This window comes from Cebus imitator, unplaced genomic scaffold (genome assembly GCF_001604975.1).
Source record: "Cebus imitator isolate Cc_AM_T3 unplaced genomic scaffold, Cebus_imitator-1.0 Scaffold137, whole genome shotgun sequence".
NCBI classification, from domain to species: domain Eukaryota; kingdom Metazoa; phylum Chordata; class Mammalia; order Primates; family Cebidae; genus Cebus; species Cebus imitator.
The window spans coordinates 3,682,073-3,706,118 of NW_016107452.1; the positions used below are offsets into that span (position 1 = coordinate 3,682,073).

Sequence of the window (24,046 nt, forward strand, 5' to 3'; positions counted from 1 at the left end):
TCTGGGAGGCTTTGAGCAAGGGAATATGATAGGATCATTGAGCTCCCAGATAGAGAATGGCATGAAGAAGGACAAGGGTGACGCTGGCCACCTTTGCAGAAGTCCCTGAGTGAAATCCTAGTGATGTGGGTGATGAGGAATAAGGAGGAAGCTGTCAAGATGAAGAGATGTAATGTAGTTAGATTGAGAATATGCAGGACAATGCTTGAGACATGAGGAAGGGGAAGAAATGCTAAATTTTGGACCGAGTATTCAGATGAATGGAGGTGCCATTTACTGAGGTGAGGACAATGGGTGAGTGGCGCATTTGGTAAGTAGTATCAGGGGTGGGTGAAGGGAAATCAATAATTCATTTTAGGATAAGTTAAATTTGAGTTGGGAATTCCATATCCAAGTAGAGACAAGGAGGTATTAGATATGTGAGTCAAGAACTCAGCTGGACATTTATGTGGCTGGGCAGCATATCGATGACGATGAAAGAATATTCGCTATAATCACCGGTGGGATGAATGCAAGACTGAAAGAGGAGAGGCCCTAGGACAGAGCCCTAGAGCAGATGAGCATTCAGAGGTCAGGAAGAGGGTGAGGAAGCAGTGAAGGAGCCTGAGAAGGCATGAGGGAGGGAGAAGGGAACCAACAGAATGTGCTTTCCCAGATTCAAGTGAAAGAAAGCAAAATGAACCTAAAATGTTGGTAGAAGGTTGGGTAAGAAGAGGACTGGGATTTGGCAACATGGAGACAGGTTTTGGTGGCGTAGGAAAGTTCGAAACTAGATTGATGCAAGTTAAATAGAGCTTTGGCAGAGAAGAAGTGCAGATGGTGAGCACAGGTGACTCATTCAAGGCCTTTTGCTATAAAGGAGCAGAGAAGTGGGTCAGTAGGTAGAGGGGGTGCTGGGCGCAGGAAGAATTTTTAATACAGAAGCTATTACAGTATGTTTGTATGATAGGCATGCAATAAATGTGTTGTGCAATGAAAAGAAGAGGGAATTGCAGCAACAGCCTTTGAAAGTGCCAACAGAGAGGGGATGCAGAAGTCCAAAGTGGAGGAACTGGACTTAGGAGCACAGAGTCAACCTGTATTAGGTTGAATTGTGTCCCTTGAAAATTCCATGTATACCCATAACTTCAGAACATGACCTTATTTGCAGATGTAATTAGTTAAGATGAGGTCATTAGGGGTGGTCCCTAATCCAGTAACCAGTGTCCTTATAAGAAGAGAAAACAGAGGCAGAGGCACACAGAGAGAAGGCCGTGTGAGATGAACACAGAGACTGAAGTGATGCATCTGCCAGACAAGAAATGCCAAGGATTGCCAGCTACCACCAGGAGCTAGGAAGAGGCAAGGAAGGATTCTTCCCTGGAGACCTGCCAACACCTTGATTTCAGATTTCTAGCCTCCAAAACTATAAGAGGATAAATTTGTATTAGTGTAAGCCACCAAGCTTTGGTAATTTATTACAGCAGCTGCAGGAAACTCAAACACCATCCACTGGAAGAACAAGCATGGCTGCAGATGGATTGGGTTGACAGATTGGAGCTCTCTTTCATTATTTCGGTATTCTCCATAAAATAAGCCATGCAGTCATCAGATGAAAGTGAGGAAAAAAGAGAATGTATCAGATAGAGGAATGTGATTTGCCTGAAACAATATTGGTTTGACTGTTGCATCCACCCCGACACCACCACCGCCAACAAAAACTATTAATAGAGCCTCTTTTACTCCCAAAGGTATCCACATTTAGACAACATGTGAATGGTTTTTCTAGTGTTAGATGTTTGAGGACAGATTAAAAGATAGGAAAAGTCAGCTCAAGAGAAGAGTGGGTTAACTCAGAAAATATAAAGGCATTGCTGGAAGGTGCTGAAGGCCCACTGGATATTTGTGGTCGTAAGTTAAAGTTAGTCCAGTCAGAGTAGTCAGCATGGCTGTGATTTATCCATTCATAATCATCTGTTCGGGGTCAGGCTGAAGTAGGTGGGGCATTGGATTTAATCAAGGTTGGGATTTGCCATGTGAGGTCAACAGAAGGAGAGATGGGTAAGAGAGTTAAGCGTGTTCGTAAGAAAGTTGTTATAAATGATGGAGTGATGGTTACCAATCTAGCTTCGGCTTTATAAGGAGGGATGTAATGACATGGGGTTTGGGGTGGAGGTGACTACAAACAAAACCGTCAGTCAATGGATTAGAACAAAGATTGTTAGAGTAGGGCCACAACAGCAATGAGAAGGACTCTTGAAATGGTGCTGTCAGTAATGGCAGCTACCACTCATGAGCATCTGTGCGGGCCACCTGCTTTCCAGGTGTGGCCATCTTTTGTTTCCCTCGCCTCTTTTTCGCCTCCCCCACTCACACTGTAAGGACCTGATGCTGTCCCCCAGGATGGAGTCAGGACTAATGTTCAGAACTTTGAAGACCTGAAAGATACCTGAAAGAATTTGGAATAAGGACTGAGGGATGGAAAAAACCATGGATCTTAGGGTTGCGAGAGGGTCTGAGAAACGAGGGAGGGAGAGCAAAAAGGAAACACCTCCCAGAAACCCAAATGAGATCATTTTTGACCATAAATGAAAGGGAAAAAAATGTGTTTCACTATTTATGGACTCCAGCAGTTTCTGGTAATGAAATGAATTTGCCATTCCTGGTAGGCATTGTAGGCAGAACTTACATCTTGCATCATTTTATCATTTCAACAAGGTAAGAAACATTTGGCCTTATTTTATAATGTAAGAAGAAAATTTCCCGACCCCTGGGACAACCTCTGGAAGAGACAGGTAGAGCTTCTGTTGCCTTAAGTAGACCCAGACTCCCTGCTGGCTGCATGTTTGGGAAAAGTTCTTCCTTGCGCATAGCCAACATGGAAGATAAAACATACTCAAGTTGTTGGCCTTGAGCCTTGACTAAGCATTAGTCCTGCGACTTTGAAACCTTGGGGTGAGAGGTGGATGGAAGCTAGGAAGCAAGCAATGTCTATTTTTTTTGTTGTTTGTGTTATAAGAAGGAACTTAGATTTAAGTTTGTGAGCTCAACACCCCTTTATCTAGGACGATCAAAATGCAGTTTTTCTTTGTGCATAGTAAATCAGTGACATGATTGTGAAACACATATGTACCCATCAAGCACCTGACTGCTGTCTGTATCAGAGTTCTCAACTTTTTGGTCTCAGGATCCGTTGACACTCTTAAATATGATTACAAACTTTGAAGAGCTTTAATTTATGTGGGTTATATCTGTGGATATTTAAGCTATTAACAATAAAACTGAAAAAACGCAAGAATACACACATAAAAATAACACACAAACACATTCCATTAGCTGTCAATGCAATAAAATTATCTAGAATTGTAGAGTTCCTAGAAAATTCCTCTATACACTGGTGAGAGAATGGGCACAGAAAAGGCAAAACGTCTTGGTACTAGTGTGAAAATAGTTTTGACCATACAGATTCCTGAAATTGCTTCAATGGTCCCAAGTTTGCCTGGACCACTCTGAGAACTGCAGTTCTAAAGAATCACGAAAAAGGCTGCCTTTGTTGTGGGTAAAGTTGCAACTTTGCAGATTATATGAAAATGTTTCTTTTTTAAATAGAACGCACCGTTCCTACATCTTGGGAGGTGAGGGTGCACATTCTCGTTTAAGAAGCGTCCTCATCCAGAGGAGCCCAGGAAATGAAAACATCATTCTTCACCACACGCATTGGGAAGAATTTTAAGGGAGCATAATTAAAGAGTATTGGTGAAGTCCTGTGGGGGAGGTTGATTCTTCTTTCTCCTCAAGTATTTTACCTTTTTTAACCCTTTTTCAATGATGAAAAATTCCAAACCTATGCAAAAGTAGAGTGAATAATACAAGTGTGCGTGTACTTGTTACCCAGGTACAAGATCCACCAGTTCAAAGCCATTCTTATTTCATTTCTACTGCCCTATTCCCTCACTACACACATTAGATAACTTTGAAGCAATCCCAGACATCACATCATCTCATCTGAAAGTGTCGATATGTATCTCTAAATGACAAGAATTCTTCTCTTAAATGTAACCACGACTCTGTTATCACACCTAAATTCATACTAATTCCTTAATATTATCAAGTACTCAGTTGGTGTCCACATTTCTCATAAATACTTTTTGTTGTCTCATACTTTTTGACAGTTGGTTTATATAAATCAGAATCCATACATCTATTAATGACATTTGTTTTCAATGTTTCTTAAATCTTTGTTAACCTTTAGGTACCTCATCCCCCGTCAACATTTTCTTGCAATTTATTTGTTTAAGAAGCTAGATTATTTCTGAGTGGTGTCATTTAGATGTTCTTCTACACAGTATTTACTACATACTGGTAGGTAGATTTAGAGGCTTGATCGGATTTTGTTTGTTTCAGGAGCAAGAGGACTTTATAGCTGGTGTTGTGAACTTTCATCACAAGGCATATAACGTTTGCTTGCCTTTCTTTTTGTAATCTTTGCAGTCACTGATGATCCTTGCATGGATACACCATTTCAACAGAAGTTGCAAAATCCTCATCATCTATTATTTCTTCCCTATTTATTAGCTGGATACATCTATGAAATCTTCCCTGATCAGCTCTCATTTCTCTGGAGTACACTTGAGCAGGAAAGGTTGGCCAAATGCTTTATTCTTTTCCTTTTTCAGTTATCCAAACAACGAGTTGGCTCTCTATCATCCTCCAAAGGATCATGAGGGATTTTAGTTTCATTGTGAACTCATAAATTTAATGTTTCACTACATTGACATTGTTTCTTTTCATTTTTTTAAGTTGGGAGGTACATGTGCAGGATGCGCAGGTTTGTTACACAGGTAAATATGTACCATGGTGGTTTGCTGCACCTATCAACCCACCACCTAGGTATTAAGCCCAGAATGCATTAGCTTCTTTTCCTGATGCTCTTCCCCCACCCCTACTCTCCCCTGAAAGGCCTCAGTGCATCTTGTTCCCCTCCCTGTGTCCATGTGTTCTCATTGTTCAGCCCCCACTTACAAGTGCGAACATGAAGTGTTTGACTTTCTGTTCCTGTGTTAGTTTACTGAGGAGTGGGAATATGAATTAGTTCAACCACTGTGGAAGACAGTATGACAATTCCTCAGAGATTCAGAACCAGAAATACCATAGTTCAACCACTGTGGAAGACAGTGTGACAATTCCTCAGAGATTCAGAACCAGAAATACCATTTGAACCAGCAATCCCATTACTGGGTAGTATATACCCAAAGGAATATAAATCATTCTGTTATAAAAGGTACATCCACATATACATTCATTGCAGCACTATTCACAATTGCAAAGGCATGGAATCAACCCCAATGTCATCCATGATAGACTTGGTAAAGAAAATATGGTACATATACGTCATGGAATACTATGCAGCCATAAAAAGAAACAAGATTATGTCCTTTGTGGGGACATGGATGTTCCTCTTCTTATTGCTGAAATTGCTCTGCTTTGGGTAGCAGGAGACTCTTCCAGCTAGCTCCTGAGGCTTTGATAGCATCTTTGCTTTCTAGTGTAAGACATTTGGACTCATCTTGACCATTTCCTCCACCAGATTTAGGGTCTACAATTTCACCAATGATTCCTGGTTCCTTTAAACGTGAACACCAGGTCGTGGCTATGGATTGGTCATTGTTTCTAGTTTTTTTCAATGGGCAAAGCCTGAAAGGTTTTGTAGTTCTTTTGGAACTTAAGAGTTTATCCCACAAAGGATGTCCAGTCAAATGACTTTGTTTCAAAGTCACTTGAAGCAAATTTATGCTCGGTTATGTCACCGACTCACTATGTGTTTAGATTCCCTTATTTTCATTTTGATTTTTAAGGATTATGTTTTAATTAATTTTTTGTGTAAAACATTTACATGATTCCAAAATGAAATTGAAAAACAAGATATATTTAGAGAAGTCTAGCTTCCTTCACTCCCCTTGTAGGGAACCATTTTATTGCATGATTACTGAATTTTTAATATAAACAGATAGGTATATACATGTGCATACCACTTTTTCTTAGAAAAAAGTTGGTATGCTGTACAACTTTTCTCTACCTTGCTTTTTTCAGTAAGTAGTATATCCTAGAAACCATCCTTAACACTCTTCAGAATTACTCTTTCTTCCAACAGCTGCATAATACACCATGATGTGGCTGTATCATAGTTTATTCAACCAGCTCCCTACTGATGGACAGCTTTTTAGAATTACCAGTAGTACTGCAATAATTAGCTTTGTGCCTGTGTCTTTCTGAGTTTCTGCTAGCCTGTGGGGGACTCCAGTTTTATGCTGAGTAATTGGACTGCAGAAAACATACAGGTGCTTGATCATTACAGTCTGTCCGGAGAGAGTGTCCAAAAGAACACTGTGGGCAGGGCATGAGGCTTATTTTTATTTCTGAGAAGCCTTGCCTCTGCAACTGTCAATCATCCTGGTGGGAACCAATCTGGGGAGGACAAGTGAGAATTTGCAGAGGGGCGGGAACCTGAAGCTCCACCAAGGAAAAGGGCATCAGAGAAAGCCACCAGCAAATAAATGGGTGTGAGCAGTCGGTACAGGGTCACCCTATCTAGGAAGTGGCCTGGGAAGTGCTGGCTGGAGACTCAGGCGGAGACACTTGAATCTGTGGACTCGGAGAATAACCCGGTTATTGGTTTTAATTTTCTGTGTTCAATTTTTCTTGTTTTATGTCAAGATCTTTAGACAAGTTTTGTGAAATGGTACAGCCATATCTCAATTGTGCTGTGGAAAATTCAGAGACAGCTGTGTATGTGCTTGGAATGTGGTAATAAAGCCGAGAGTGACCATGCCTCCTACCCACTGTTTCCAAGGCTGAGGCGGGCAGTGACAGCAGCTCAAGGGAATATCATGGCTGTCAATTCCTGGAGGCAGATCCTGCAGAAATCCTCAGGGAACAGAGAATGGTGCCATGGAATTTGTTGATGGTCCAGATTTGGGTCCTGTTGAATACAGTCATATATCCTGGTGAAGAAAGGCCACAGAAAAGATGCATAGACATGCATTCCCAAGAGTACCTTCTTTTAAAGTAGGAAAAGACTATTGTGTATTAACTGGGGAAATAATAACGATTACGTGGTTGACAAGTAGGCTACAAAACAAGGCATCTGGTACACCATTTTTCCAATTAACTATTTATAAAATATAAAATGATTTCTGGTATATATATAGACACATTCTTTTAGTCCATTTGGGCAGCTATTAACAAAATACCATAGACAGGGTAAACTGTAAACAATATAATTTACTTCTCATAGTTTTGGAGGCTGGGAAGTCCAAAATCAAGGCAGACTGTGTCGGGGAGGGCTCATTTTCTGGTTCACAGATGAAACCTTCTCTCTGCATCCTGGAATGATGGAGAGGCAAAGCAGCTCTCTGGGGCCTCCTTTATAAGGACACTCATCCCATTCATGAGGGCTCTACCCTAGCAACCTAATCATCTCCCAAAGGTGTACCTCTCAAAACTGTCACACTGGTGATTAGGGTTCAATGTAAGAATTTGCAGAAGGGAAACAAACACTCGGACCTCAGCAAACATCGAAGTGACAAAGAGAGCAGTAAAGTAAGAATGGGTGATGAGATCTTAGGTAATCATGTTTTCTTTGTCTTTTTCTGTGTTTTTAAAAGTCTTCTGTATTGAGTACATATTTATTTTCAAATTAAAATGTTATTTTGAAATAATTTTTAAAAATACTCTCAGAAAAAAATGAAAAAGGCATTAAAGGAAATATAGAAATGAAATATACATGGGCAATGAACTTAGGAAATAGGCTATTCAAACACACTTGCAATAAAAGAAACTGAACAGAAACAACACTGACATGTCATTTTAATCAATTGATTATTTAAAAAAATTATTTCAATATATAGTGTTGCTAAGGATGCAGAGAAAATGGCTCACATACAATTTTGGTAGGAAGCTAAATCATTGCTTTCTTTTCTAAAAGGAAATTTGGAATTGTTTATCATCATACTCCTTAAAATATTCCTACAGTAGGGCCCCGTAATTTAACTTCCACAAAACAGTCTAAATAAAAAATATATGTGCATAATGATTTATGTTTTCAAGTATTTATTATAGTTATTTTTAATACCAAAAAATATCAAAACTCACATTTTCAAAATTAAAGGTTAATATTCTCCAGGCAATTAAAATCATGACCTTTAAGAAAAATACGTAATGACATGGTGGTAAAGTTCATTATACATTGTTGAGTAGAAAACGCAGATTACAAAACAGTATGTCTAGTATAATCACAGTTTTAGTTATAAAATTGTGTGCATATGTGTGAAGATGTTAGCAGTGACTGAGTCTAGAAAGAGATTTGGGTTTTCTTCCATGGACATTGTTGAATTTTCCAAATGTTCTACAATGAACCTTCCACACAAACACACTTAAAACTTAGATAGATTTATAGCATGAGAACATAATGTTACTTAAGGAAATGTTTTTTAATATTTTTTTTGTTCAAGACAGAGTCTTGCTCTGTCTTATTCCCTGCCCTGACATGCTAAGCATTTGGTTTTTTTGTTTTTGTTTTGAGACAGCGTCTCATTCTGTTGCCCAGGCTGGAGTGCAGTGGTGGGATCTCAGCTCACTGCAACCTCTGCTCCCAGGTTCAAGCAATTTTTGTGCCTCAGCCTCCCGAGTAGCTGAGATTACAGGCTACTTTTTGTATTTTTAGTTTCACCATGTTGGATAGGCTGGTCTCGAGCTCCTGATCTCGTGATCTGCCCGCCTCGGCCTCCCAACGTGCTGAGATTATAGGCATGAGCCATCATGTCTGGCCATGGAAATGTTTTTTAAAAGCAAGATTCTGGAAGGGAAGTCTACAGAGAAGTGATGGGCAGAGGCAGGAACAACCCGTGTGGTAATGGACTGGAGCTGGAGACGTCAGTATGAACATATTTCACTTAAGATAGATACAGATTGTTATGTATAAAAATATTTATAGATATGTATATATATGCAGGTAGGTATACACACATTTCCTTAATCTGTCAACTGAGAGGGTCTAGAAGTAACAACTCCCCAGTAGCACTGAGCAAACCCACTACCCAGATCTGGATTGCTAATACTGTTCTCCAATACAAAGAACCAGGGTGTTTTTGCTTTAGAGAAATGGCTGATTCTAGGACTATGGGAATCAGCTGATTCTAGGTTGATGGGAAATATACAAGATGAGCCTGGAACATCTTACGGTTCCAGAAAGTAAGGAAGTGCTCAAAGATAAATAAACCCATAGTGATGGGGACAAGTCAAAGGAGCCAAATGAAAATGTTGCCAGTGGCCAAAGTTGGAGCAATATGAATACAAAATAAATGAAGTAGTATTGGATTAAATTAAAAGTATAAAATAAATATTTATGACTCAATAGTAAAATAACTAAATAAACAAGTAAATGGTTAATAATAGACCATTTTCCTGTGCAGGAAAATTCCAAGTAATGTATATAAATGCTCCAACGTCAAGGAGACTGAGCATAAATCCCTATTCCTTATGTGTGGTATGCACAAAGTGACTTCCTTCCAATGAGTACAGCATAGAAAGAGTGATGGGGGGAGCAGTGATAACTTTACCTTAGAGAAACCTGACCACCACCACCTTTGCCAAGTGATCAACACCAACAGCAAAAATGACAAATCATGTGAACAGCATGTACCCTTGATACAATATGATAAAAATGATATTTCTCTCAAAAACCCATAACCCCAATCTAATCATGAGAAAAACATCAGACAAACCTCAGCCAAAGGGCATTCTACAAAATAAATGACTAGTACTCCTCAGAACTGTCAAGGGTATCAAAAACAAGGAAAATCTGAGAAACTGTTACAACCCGGAGGAGTCTAGGAGACACGTTAACCAAATGTAACGTGGGAACCTGGATGGGATCCTGGGACAGAAAAAAAGAATATTAGGTTAAAATTAAGGTAATCTGAAGAAAGTATGGACTTCAGTTAATTAAAATGTATCCATATTGGTCACTAATTATGACAAATGTGTCATATTAATACACGGTATTAATAATAGGGAAAACTGAGGAATATATGGATCTCTCTACTATCTTTGCAAATGTTCTATAAATATTCTAAGAAATGACTTTTTTAAAAATCAAGTTTCTTTAACAACAACAAAAAACAATAAAAGGATTTTCACAAATTGACTCTTCAGAATAGGAAGAAGGCCATTAAAGGCCAAGTTATTTCTGAAGAATAGTATTATTTTATTAATCTAAATTAACATTATAGCTAAAAACACACAAAAAGAGGAGGAATATTTTTCTCTTAAGAGTGAATTATTATACTTTTCTGAATGTTTAATTATCTACAAAGCTGTAATTTCAGTAGCCTTTAGCACAAGGTAAGTGGGAAAATAGGGAATTTAATCTGAGAAAATACACACCTTCTAAATAATAATAAACTCAGAAAGAGCCCATCTCTAAAGATAAGCTATTCCAAAATCCAGAAGAAAAATTTCAAAACATAGCTGAGATTCTCAAAAAAAAATAATAAACTTTTATAATAATAGAGAGTCATATATTAAGTTTGAGATGAATAGGCAACAGAAACATTTTTTTTTTTTTTAATGTGAATGACAGAAAAGATTTCAAGGAAACTTTAAATGCTGTCGCAGAATTAAAATCAACATTGTAAGGCTGGGCGCAGAGGTTCACACCTGTAATCTCAGCACTTTGGGAGGCCAAGGCAGGCAGATTACTTGAGGCCAGGATTCAAGACCAGCCTGACAAACATCTTTACTAAAAACAGAAAAACCTATCTGGGTTTGGTGATGTGTGCCTGTAATCCCAGCTACTCAGGAGGCTGAGGCAGAAGAGTCACTTGAACCTGGGAGACAGAGGTTGCAGTGAACTGAAATTGGGCCACTGCACTCCAGCCTGGGAAACAGAGCAAGATCCTGTCTCAAAAAAGAAAAATAAATAAATAAATGAAAAATAAATCAACATTGTAGAAAATAACTGGCAATACATGATAAGGACAGTAAACTTCAGAGTACTCCCTTTCCTCTTGCCCCCCAGAATTTAGCATAAAAGAACAAAGAGATTAAGATGAAGAAAGAAAATATGATAATTATGGAAAATGGGGATTGGAGAACAAAGATATGATAAAAATTATGACTAAGAAAAAATACAACAGAAGCAAAATCTGAAGATATCATAGAAGAAAGTGGTGAGTTAAAGTCTTAACAGTTTATTTAAATTAAAACGGTAACCATTTTATACAAAGAAAATAGCCATTTTCATGTATAGACAACACAAAACATTCTCATATTAACAAGAACTCAGAAAATATGCTTTTCATGTGCTCTTCTTTTAAAAAATTGCCTGACTGTATGCACTAATCAAAATTTAAATCTTAGGCACAGGACTGTAATAAACACTGAAACTGGTCAAAATACTTAAGTCCAAGTTGTTTTAAATCTAGTTTTTTGTTTGTTTGAAACAGAGGCTTACTCTGTCATCTAGGCTGCAGCGCAGTGGCACAATCTTCGCTCATTGCAATCGCCACCTCCCAGGTTCAAGCAATTCTAGTGCCTGAGCTTCCCGAGTGGCAGCAATCATAGGCACCTGCCACTGCGCCCACCAGCCTAAGTCTAGTTTTAAAATGGAAAGGGGAAAGTAACAATGTAATAATAATCTGATGCCAAGATCTGTGAAGAAGGAGGAAGTGAATTATACTAAATAATTCCTCTCACATGGAAGACAAGAGCATTGGGGGCCCAAAGGTAACTGCTTTGCTCCTCATCCCACAATGAGTAAAAGAAACAAATTTGAAACACCAAAGATAATCCATTGCTAGAACTTACAAGCTATATTAGTCTCTAAAACACAGACAAATACAACAGTTAAGTCAATATACTCTAGGTAACTTAAGGTAGAAAACAAAGGAGACAGCAAGGAAGTCAACAAGTAGAAAACATGAGTTAAGGTAGCAGGGGCAATACCTATCATAAGGACAAAGGTGAATGGGATAAATGCTCACAGAGAGGCCAAGATTCTTAAATTAGCCCCCCCTAAGTATGATGGGTCAGAAATGACATGTTTTTCATAAAATATAAATATAAAATAGAAGTGATTATAACATGCTTAAAAACCAAAAAATATAAGAGACACGGTACAAATGTAAAATGAATATTAGATGAAAAGAAATCCAGACAAAAACACTAAATGGAACAAAGGAGGACATTTGCAAGAACAAGGGTCATAATTCAAAATAAGGATATAACGCACTATTTGGCAAATACTTATCAATGCTCACAGCTTTTCAAAACAAACATGTGAAACATCTAATGCTAACTGCTGCTAAAATTTAAAATAAGATAAATAGCTTTTTGGATTGTTCTATTCCTCAGACTATTCCATTTAAATACATTTTTTAATGTTATCAATACAAAGAAAAATTGACACAAACTGTAATTTCGAAAAACTCAAACATGCCATTTCTGTTTTAGGCAGGTCAATTAGACAAAAAATAAAATATATAAAGGATCTAGAATATTAAAAGTTTAAATGTTTAACTTTTAAAGCAAAAACTAAAAACAGAATTATTGGGCTGGGTGAAGTTGCTCATGCCTACAATCCCAGCACTTCGGGAAGCCGAAGTGGGAGGATCAGTTTAGGCCAGAAGTTTGAGACCAGCATGGGCAACATAGTGGCAAATCCTATTGTGAACTGCACATGTGAGGGATCTAGATCAGGCATTAGATTCTCATAAGGAGCGCGCAACCTAGATCCCTCACAGAAATTGCCTGAGGATAACAGGTTCTGCGAATAATCCTTTTAAAGCAAATACCCTTATAAGGAAGTTCAAATTTTTATAATGTAAAAAAAAGTTGGAGTGGAACTTGACCTTGAAAATTGAAACAAAAACTATCACAGGGAGTCTATGTTACTGTATATTTCTTAAAATTAAAGAAAAAAGTTTTTTTCTTAAGATGGAGTCTCGCTCTTGTTGCCCAGGCTGGAGCGCAGTGGCTCAATCTCAGCTCACTACAACCTCCACCTCTAAGGTTAAAGTGATTCTCCTGTCTCGGCCTGCTGAGTAGCTGCGATCACAGGTGGCACCCACCACCTTGCCTGGCTAATTTTTGTTGTTGTATTTTTAGTAGAGATGAGGTTTCACCATGTAGGCCAGGATCCACCAACCTCAACCTCCCAAAGTGCTGGGAAAAATTAAACGCTGAGTTTTGGCATATTTGTTCTGACAAAATTTAGGATCTCAGGATACAATATCCTTTATGTCTGAATAATCAAGAGTAATTTTTCTTAAGAAAAAGCAAAGACTTTATCAGTTTCCCAAAGGTTCTTTTAATGATTTTCTACTTAGATATTTCTTCTCTGAAACTATCATGTCATCATCTTGTAGATTTTTCTCTTCTAGCTGCATTCTGCCAGATCCTAATTTATCAAAGAAATCTACGTGATTCCAGCAGTTCTCCAACATCACTTTCATCAACTTCATAAAATTCTACAGGATCTCTTTTTAATCAAATCTAATATGTTTTGTCAGAAAAATATGCAACAATCATCTAGAGGTTACTAGAAAAAGAAATATGACTAGATCAACAGATAAAGGCCCTGGTCTTACTGGTAAAGAAACCTTGAAGATAAGATCAATTTCATAAATAATTATTTCATCAGTGAACCTTTCATGTTATAACAACTTTGCTGCCCTATACAACTTCATAACTGTAGGCAGTTAGATATTAAAGACTTCCCTTCATGGAATATGAAACAAATTCTTTCCTACATAGTTATGTATAAGAACATAACAAAATTGCAATGATATTATTTAGATGTTAATTATAGTAAAAGTAGATTATATCAAAATCAATGGAATACAGTCAAGGTGTTATTCAGTGAGCATTTATAAAGTTAAATGCTTTCATTATTAAATAATATTGAAAATAAACTAAGCACCTTTTTAAAAGCTAGAAAAGGACATTAAATTTAAAAACCGTGAATTAACAAATATAAATCAAAAAGTAAATCCAGGCTCTAATTTTTTGAAAAGACTAACGCATTCCAAGTCTTGACAAGAGAAAGGAAGAGAGGGAAGGAGAAAAAGAGGGAGGATGAGGAGGAGGAAGGAAGGGAGGGAGAGAGAGAGGAAAGAAAGAGGGAGGGAGGGAACAGAGAAGCAAGGCAATTACGTAATGTTAGGAACAGTAAAACTTCTCCTAAAGAGATCAGGTTCTGGAATACTTTCAAAGTCCATTTGTTCTTAAATCTAAAGTAAAGTGACTGCTATCGCCATCTGTTGGTAGCAGATGGAGTTGACACCTTTGCTCTGCCTTTGTTCCTATCTTTAAAATCTTGTAAATTGAAATTTCAATATTGTTTTCAATTTACAACTTCTGAAATATTTTAAATGGTACAAGATACCTTAGAGGCTATGTCAATTAATTTTTAAATCTTGACTCATCGGCAAATTTTGCTGGAAATTATAAATAGCTAAAATTGATGCAAGAAGAGTCCATTTAACTAATTGCTTCAATTCATTTATTAATAATTTGACTCAAAAACTCAAAAATCCGAAGAGCCATGTAAGAAGTATAAGAAAAAAAGTTTTCCCCAACATGTTTTAGGATGAATTGAATACTTTTAAGAAATAAATTAATTCCTATAGCCTTCAAACTCTTCTAAAATGTTATTTTAAAAAAGAGAAAGATACTCTAATTAATTTAATAAAATCAATATAACTGATATAGAAAAAGGTGACAAAAAAACCTCTAAAAATTTGAAGACAAATTAAAATTTAAATATAGATATAAAAAGTCATCCAAACAATTATAGCAAGATAAATATAACTGCATATTCAAAGAATATCACTGTGTCCAGCCAGCATTATTTTTAGACATGCAAGGATAGTTCAATATTATAAAATCATCAGTATAATTTAATAATAGAAACAAGAAAAAAACCCCTGTAGAGAGCTTCAAGGACAAAAAGAAAAGCCTTTGATAAATTCAACTGTCTTCTTGGTTGAACACTCCTACCGCACTAGGGTTAGAAGAATGATTCATAAATGTTAGTAAGATTCCCACTCCCGCTAAAATCTTTCTTACTCTTATAAGAAAATGGCGAATGAAAAAAAACAATATTTTTCAATATTTTTGTAGAATTTTTGGTTAGTGCAATAAGTTAGGAAAAGAAATAATATGTAAACTACAATAATATGTATAAATACTTGGTTTCAAAAATAAAAGAGAATCAGCCAAAAAAAAAAAAACTATTAAAATAAGTAAACTAGTCCAGAAAGTTATCAAACTAGAAAATAATCATGAAACAAGACAATAGCTTTTCCACATACTAGTTACAACTACTTATAAAGAATCATGGAAAAACTAGCTTTGCAGAAGTATCAAAAACTAAAATGTTTCTTGCAAAAAAAGTTTAAAACATGCTCTTAAAAACTACAAAGCTCTAAGAAAAATCAAAAACAGGCCAGGACAAATAAAGTGGCATATTATCTTCATGGATAAAATGACAACATGGCAAACAAATCAGTTATTTTCAAATTAATCCATATATATATAATGCAATTCCAACCCATAGCTCAATAGGACTTCTTTTTTTTTTTTTTTTTTGGAATGAATACAGGTTTTCAAAAATTCAACTAGAACAGTAACTAGAGAATACCCAAAACTCTTTTCATTTTTATTTATGTATTTTTATTTATTTATTCATTCAGAGACAGAGTCTCACTTTGTCACCCAGGCTGGAGTGCAGTGGCATGATCTCAGCTCACTACAACCTCTAGTTCCCAGGTTCAAGTGATTCTCATGCCTCAACCAGGTACCACCATGCCCAGCTAATTTTTGTATTTTTTGTAGAGACAGGGTTTTGCCATTTTGGCCAGGGTGGTCTCAAACTCCTGACCTCAAGTGATCCACTTGCCTTGGCCTCCCAAAGTGCTGGGATTACAGGCATATGCCACTGTTGACAGCCCCAAAACTCTTTTTAAATGAAGGGAAATAAAGTGGGCCTTACCCTATCTGACTTAAAAAGCACTCATAATCCTGGTGCTCAGTGAAATCCAACAGAAAGTTTAGGAACAGGAAGAAGGACCTATTGGAATATGATATGGAATCAAAGTAGTATCACAGAGTAGTGTAAAAAATCGGGTTATTAAAAAATAGTGTTGAAGCAATTAGCTAAGTAATTGGAAAACCATAAAGTTAGACCCTACTCTAAAAATAAGGTAGATTGTACTTAGTTCTGCATTATGAGCTGCCTTTCCCATGAGATCACATTTCCATGCCTCACTGACATTAGGCTTAGTGATGTGGCTTGATTTGGCCAACGAAATGTGAATAGAAATGACAAATGCCATAATATAGTAAAAGTTCTATATGCCATTGCATGCTCCCACTGTTGCTCTTTGTCCCTCCTCCTGCAAGCCCAGAGTAGAGGCTTCCCCTTCTGCCTAGGTCCCAGAATGAGGCACACCTGGAATAGCACCAAAGCTAACCAAAGCCACCATGTAAAGTGAGTGAGAAGTAATTAATTATTAATATAAGCCCCTGATATGTGGGGACCATTTGTTACCATGCACAACCTAAAAAAAGCATGTCAAGTAATATAAAAATAGAAATAAGATAAAGTGTCAAAATGAAACTATGAAGTCTCTAGAAGAAAACACTGATGAATATTTATATAATCTCATATCCAGTTAAATATAACATGAAAGAGCAACACTTAAATGAAACATTTTAGAGATCTGGCTACGTAAAAGTTTACGATTTTCATTCTACAAATATCTGGTCAACCACAATCCAAACCAAAAAATTTATTTGTAGCATATATGCTGCAGGATTAATATGTAAAAAATTCTTCCAAGTGAAAAAAGATGAATGCCCTAAGATGTCAATGACAATAATAAAATACAATTCTCAGAATATAAAAATAGCCACAAAAATGTTAAAATATGTTTAATTTGGCTAATTCACATATATAATGCAATTCCAACCCATAGCTCAATAAGACTTGAAATTGAAATAAATTGAAATAATTATCTTATTAACAGAGATAAAAAGTATGATCATACCCAATTTTGGCAAAGTGATAGAAAAGAGGCAGGAGGCACCATCCTACACTATCCTTGAGGTATAAATTGATATAAAATGTTTTAAAAAGCAACTGGGCAAAACATCCAAAGACCTAAAAAGTGGCTTAGGAAGGCTACTCCTGGAATTTGTCCTTAAAAATAATTCCATAAGTGGGCAAAAAGTATTACACATCTCGGTGCCGTTTATAATAGAGGCAAATCCAGAAAAATCTTAAATGCTTCAGAAAATTATACATTTGTTACTATACAGCTGTTAGGATGATTATATAAATGTGTATTTATTTATAAGAAAAGGCATGCATGATTTTCAAAGCGGAAAAACAATTCACCAATATTTTGTTGTATAACATTATTCTAAGAATATATAGTAAATATAATGTGTCATGAGCTACATAATGACATTTCAACCAGCAGCAGGCTGCATGTATAATGATGGTCCCATAAGATTATTACGGAGCACATACAGAAACCTGATATATGGTACTTGATATTGGCATTGCAGATCAAGCAGGGGAAGTGATTGATATTCAGTAATGGTGCTAAACAGTTGGTTTTCCATGTGAATAAATGTTCATAAACTATATATATGCCATCTGTGTTTGTGTAAATGCTGTACCCTGATAATTGCACAGTGATGAAATCACCTAATGACACATTTATCAGAACATATCCCTCTTGTTAAGCACTGCATGACTGTATATATATTTAATGTGTATTTTAGTTGGTGTGTGTGTATGTTTTCCTACATATACAATGTTTTTAACATTTAAAATCTGTAGGAATAGCTATAGAACTAGTCTTTGCATTAATAATTTTTCTTTTTGTTCATATGCATTTTTGACAACTTCAACATTGCATTATTTATGTATTATAGCAATAATAAAATTTCAAGAGAGTACTCTAAAAGGCTGTGTTGTTTATCCCTATTAGGATCACAGACCCTGGAAAACATAGTGAAAGCTATTGATTGGCTGGTCATGAAAGTGCACATGTGCAGCTACACTGAATTCCATGTATTTCCAGGAACTCCTCATTCCTCCCAAATATGATCCATGCACATCTGGTGAAGGACACTTGGCACAGAAGCACTGCACACCTGATGTTTGTCGTCTACTCTGGATGTCAGTAACTTTGGGTCCACTAAGTCTTAGTATCTATAATAAACAAACAAAAAATAAATAAATAAACAAAGCCAGAGATTATTTAATTTAGTGTTTTAGTAAGTTGACAAAACACATTCTGTGAATGAATGAATGATTCCAAGGTCGGTAATGAAAACTGCATCATTTATTCTCCATTATTAGCAACATCTCTGACCTCATCCACAGGCACACGCGAGCCCACGTGCTGTTCCTGGCTCCCAAACCACTGCACTGAGCTGCCTTTATGAACACTGTGTTCATGAAGCTGACGTTCATTGAAGCTTCCTTAATTCCTTCAGTACACTGCACCTTATAGTTGCCACCTATCAGATAGGTAGGTACTATCATTGTTTCCATTTCACAGTTGAGGGAAGTGGGGGTTAGACAGGGTCAGGTATTTTCCCAACATCACACAGGTAGCAGTACATACTGGAAAGTACATACAGTGTTCCAGAGCTGATGGCCTGTCCTTCCACAGGACTGATGCAGTCCTTATCCAGGAAAGCCAAGAGAAACGAAGAGCTGTGTTCTGCCCTGGTCTTGTCTGTCTTCTTCCCACCTTTGAGGCTCCATTGGTCCCATGCTGAAACCTCTGCTTCCTTATCCAGAGATCTGCAGATTTTTTGTAACACTGAATTGTCTCCAAATACTTCAAGCTCACTTTAAAAATATCTTTATGGACACTTCATTTCCTTTCTGCCACTTTCTCGTTGCCTGTTACATATGTCAGGAATGGCTGAGTGATGCCCTGGCTCTCTCATCTGAATTCTGTCTTACATATGAATTCACTTTGCCTGTCCCATTGTCTCACCATCTCATTCTTTCTATTGGACAGGTAAAGGAGGGGCTCTGTTCCTCCCACTACTAGAAGGGTATTGATGTTTGAGGTCCAAACTGAAAACCCATCACCTCCTTCCGACTGCTATAGCAGCGTTAGCCCTGAGGTTCATTATCTAGCCAGTTCACACCTTCTAAAGTCAAGCTCTGAAAGTGTTTTACTTCCCTCACAGACAAATCATTCTAAAGCCTCCTGAGATCACCCACCCAACCAGAGCAACTGCTGTCACCTGGAGGTACAGTTGAATTCTTCTAATGGTGACACAAACTCTTGAAACTGTAAAAGCTGAAAGATCCAATGAATGAAGTTAAAACACTCAAGAAGATTTTACAAGTAAAGGTAACTCAAATCAATAGGTCTTTATTTCACATCTATGATGGTTTCACTCTGCAGGAAGTGTTAGCAGCTATATAGATTAAGAATTTAAATGAAAATCCCTAAACACATGAAATGTCTAAGTAAGAAGATAACATATTTATCCAGATATTTAAAGTGAAATGCTCCAGATATAGGAAGCTTACAGTTTTCAAGCAAAAGTTTTTAGGAAATATTATGGAACTATTTTAAAGGGAGCTAAACATTTCTCTGCCTTAGGCAGAATATACAGAACATAGATTCACCTGCTCCGTATGTCTCTAGATGATCATGAACGTCAAATAATCACACTACATTGTGATATAGGGATCCCCTCAGGGATTCACCTGTGCAGGGTGCCTGCAGCTACACCAAACATCTGACAGCTACCACAATGTTGACTTCATATTTTTGCTTTTTATAGGTTTTCTTGGCCTCCTCCAATGTTCCCATCATTTTCTTGCTTTGTATCTCTAAGAATCAAATTGAACCTTCTCCATTTTAAATTTTCTGTAGCCTGAGAAACTGTTTAGCCAAGTTTGGATAAAATTGTATCCAAAGTAAGAGTATACAAGCTACAAGCAAGTCCAAAATCATGGTGTTGACAGGGCCGCATTCTCTCTAAAGGTCCTAGGAGAGAATCCTTCATTTCCTTCCAGCTACTGGTGGCCGCGGGCATTTCTGCACTGGTGGCTGCATCCCTCCAATCTCTGCATCCATCTTAACATGACTTTCTTCCTTGTGTCTCTATGCATTCTTTCCTGATTTTTCTTTTCTTTTTTTTTTTTTGAGACGGAGTTTCGCTCTTCTTGTCCAGGCTGGAGTGCAATGGCATGATCTTGGCTCACTGCAACCTCTGCCTCCCGGGTTCAAGCGATTCTCCTGCCTCAGCCTCCAGAGTAGCTGGGATTACAGGCATGCACCACCAGGCCCTGCTAATTTGGTATTTTTAGTAGAGATGGGGTTTCTCCATTGTTGGTCAGGCTGGTCTCGAACTCCCGACCTCAGGTGATCTGCCCACCTTGGTCTTCCAAAGTGCTGGGATTACAGGTGTGAGCCACCGCGCCCGGCTTTCCTGTTTTTTTTATCAAGACATTTTCATTAAATTTAGAGCCCATCCTGATCCAGTATGATCTCAACTCCAGTTTTACCTAAATTATAGCTGCAAAGGCACTATTTTCAAATGAAATCACATGCTGAGGTTCTAGATGGATATAACCTTTGGGGCTGAGTGGAACTCTTCTACTCACGTCAGAGATCCATCACCCTAAATAGTTAATAACAAGAGAAACGTAGACTACAATCTCAAGCTGCCAGGATGACGTTCCAGGGACTTCCTACTCCACCCTCAATCCGTATCTGTGACTTCCTGTCCTACAGCGACACTCCAGCCCACATGCTGTTGCTGGCTCCCAAACTACTGCACTGCGCTGCCTTAACACTGTCTTTATAAAGTGGGCAACCACTGAAACTTCCTTAATTCCTTGAGTGTGCTGCCCCATGTAGTTGTTACCTATGAGATAGGAACTATCATTACTTCCATTTTACAGATGAGGGAGGTAAGGGTTAGAGAACATAAAGAATTTCCCAATATCACACAGCTAGCAATAAGCAAAACTGGAGTTCAAAAACAGATTCAGCTAGGTTCAGAGCTTCTTCTCTAGACCATGAAGAATAACCTTGGCATGTTCCTATAACAGAAAAGACAGTGAGGTTCCTGGGGCAAGGCGAAAAGTGGTAGGAGATAGAAAGGTAAGAAGACCAGCACCTGATTAGGTGGGGCCTCATACGCATGGAAAGGTGAACAGTAATTCTGAGTGTGGTGGGAACCCACCAGGGCCAATGAGGAGGGTGAGAGCTTAGAAAGTACTATTACATTTATTTGTTATAAAGGCAAGTTTCACTTAGTCATTCACTCATTCAGCTATTCACTTATTACATGACTATTTCTTGAGAAGCTATTATGTGCAGGGCACAGCTGTGCGTTGGGGGATACGATAGTGAGCATGTTGGATGCAATCCTGGTCTTTCTTGAGCTCACATTCTAGCAGAGGGAGAAAGATAATAAGCAAGTGATATAGTTTGGATATTTGTCCCCTGCAAATCTCATGTTGAAATTTGCCCCAGTATTGGAGGTGAGGCCTAGCGGAGGTTTTGGACCACGGGGGCAGATCCTGCATGAAGGTCTTGGTGCCATCCCTATGAGTGAGTTCTTACTCTATTAGTTCAGGCAAGATCTGGGTGCTAAGAGAAAGCCTAGAACTTCCTCTCTGTTCGTTCCTCTTGCCATGTGATGCTGCTCCCCTTCACCTTCCGCCAAAAGTGGAAGCTTCCTGAAGCCCTCATCAGAAGCAGATGCTGGCCATGCTTCAGGTACAGCCTGTACAACCACGAGCCACACAAATCTCTTCTCTTTATAATTTACCCAACCTCAGATATTCCTTTGTAGCAACACAACCGACTAGGACACTAAGCCAGTAAACGAGCCAATACAGGTAGTGACAGGCACTATCTTAAGGAAGTAAAAAAAAAAAAAAAAAAATGACTACAGAGTGGTGGAGAGGAGGGGTAGCAAAACTCCAGACTGTCCAAAGAGGAAACATTTGAACTTAGACGGAGGCAATGAGGAGGAACCAGCTGAGTGAACGTCTAGGGGCAAGATCTAGGGGAAACTGAAGAGAAAGAGACTGAAGAGAGAGTGTTAGGGTCGATTTGGTGAGCAAAGATCCAAGAGAGGAAGAAGTTTATGGAACCCAGAGAACAGCAATAATGCACAAACATTATTATTTCATCAACTACATAGAAACACCCTCAGTAGGATTGGGGAAAAGATGAATTGCTGCCATTTGGACACTCCAGGACTGTCCATGAATACTCTTGACTAACAGAAGATGATAAAGATTGGGCAAGAAAAAGGACTGCAGCAAACGCCTTGGCATCTTCAACTTGTCACCTTTGGCAAGCAGCGTCTTTTAAGAGCTCTTGGGCTGGCAGCTGGGCATTCTCAGGACGGCAAGGAGACATAGCTGACATGATCTTTGCAATGCAACAAAACCAAGAGATCTTCAGGCGACAGACTTCAAAAGATGATGGAAAATTCCTCCAACTCCTGAAGCATGTGATGCCACCAGAGCGCCTTGGCAACAGCCCTTGCAACCCCAGGCTACACCACCTCAGTCAAACCAGCTCGTATCATGTCTCCCTTCCTCTCCCGCAGACAAGCTGGGCAAGAAGGGATTAGACTCCAGCCCCTCACAAAACTTCAAGCAGCATGTGTCACCAAAAGACCTTGAGAAAGTCACAGGAGAGTTTCTAAAATCTACGCAGAAAACATTTGCCCAAGGACACTTATGTGATAAGCCGGAGCCCACTATGCAGAGCTGGTGGATGTCACCATTGCTTGACAGTTCTTCCCCCGACTCAGTTCTGTAAATCAGATGTCCCAAACACCCTCTAGTTTGATGAGGGCACATTTTCTTTCATTATCCAAATAAAATGGCTCAAGCTCCCGTCTCGTGTACTATGAGATGTCCTGTGACCTTTCCAGTGTCTCAGAGAGCAGGAATAGGAAAGCGGAGCGGCTGGAGTAGGGCTTACCCTCCTGCGGGTCACCTCTCTTCCCTGCTGCTTCTGAACCCCACCCAGCCTCCCTCCCTCTTCCCCCACAACTATCCCCAAGCTGTTACGGTGTAGAGAATGTTTACTGAGGCTTTTAGGAATAACAGAAGTGGTTTCTTCACAACCACTCCTTCACAGCCAGAATGCGCCTAATTTAAAGCTGTGTCATTTTCACACACTTCCCATAATGTCTCCTTCCTGGGGAACTTCTCATGGCCTCGGTTTCTCCAGTTCTCACATACTGGGCCCCTCAAGCCCTCATTTGTGGGCTGCCCACAAACTGTCAAATCCTTATTTTCTAAGCTGAGGCAGTTGAATTCTCTCACTTACCCTTACAAATCTAGGTTTTGCCTAGAAGTAGGCAAAAAAGCAAGACAGAGGCATCTTCATCAACCATATAGTCTCATCAAAGCATTTTACTCCATCAAAGAGCCATTCACTTCTGACAGTCATGCTCTTCCTCCCTTAAAAGGCAGAGTCTCTTTTTTCTTTTCTTTACTTTTTTTTTTTAACTAAATACAATTTTTTCTTCCTGCCACACTGCCTCTTGATCCTATTAAGAGATATCAAGATGAATGTCTAGGCATGGTGGCTCATGCCTGTAATCCCAGCACTTTGGGAGGCCGAGGCTGGTGGATCATGAGGTCAGCAGGTCGAGACCATCCTGGCTAACACAGTGAAACCCTGTCTCTACTAAAAATACAAAAAATTAGCCAGGCATGGTGGCATGTGCCTGTAGTCCCAGCTACTCGGGAGGCTGAGGCAGGTGAATCGCTTGAACCTGGGAGGCGGAGGTCGCAGTGAGCCAAGATCACGCCACTGCACTCCAGCCTGGGTGACAGAGTGACACTCCATCTCCAAAAAAAAAGAAAGAAGCACCAGCCATGAATTCACTTCCCTCCATAATACACTAACATGATGCTTTACTGAAAATCAACAAAACAAAAATCCATAAATTAAATCAGGCCATTAGGATTCTTAGAACA

General features: G+C 38.5%; 1 long non-coding RNA gene across 1 annotated transcript; it reads right to left on the reverse strand.

The window, feature by feature from the left end:
• Nucleotides 1–17,951: 17,951 nt before the first annotated feature.
• LOC108313445 lies at nt 17,952–20,262 on the reverse strand. Its single transcript, XR_001829090.2, has 2 exons — nt 19,790–20,262; nt 17,952–19,373 (listed from the first exon to the last, which is right to left on the reverse strand). It is a non-coding gene; the product is annotated as an uncharacterized LOC108313445 (long non-coding RNA).
• Between the last annotated feature and the right edge of the window lie 3,784 nt (nt 20,263–24,046).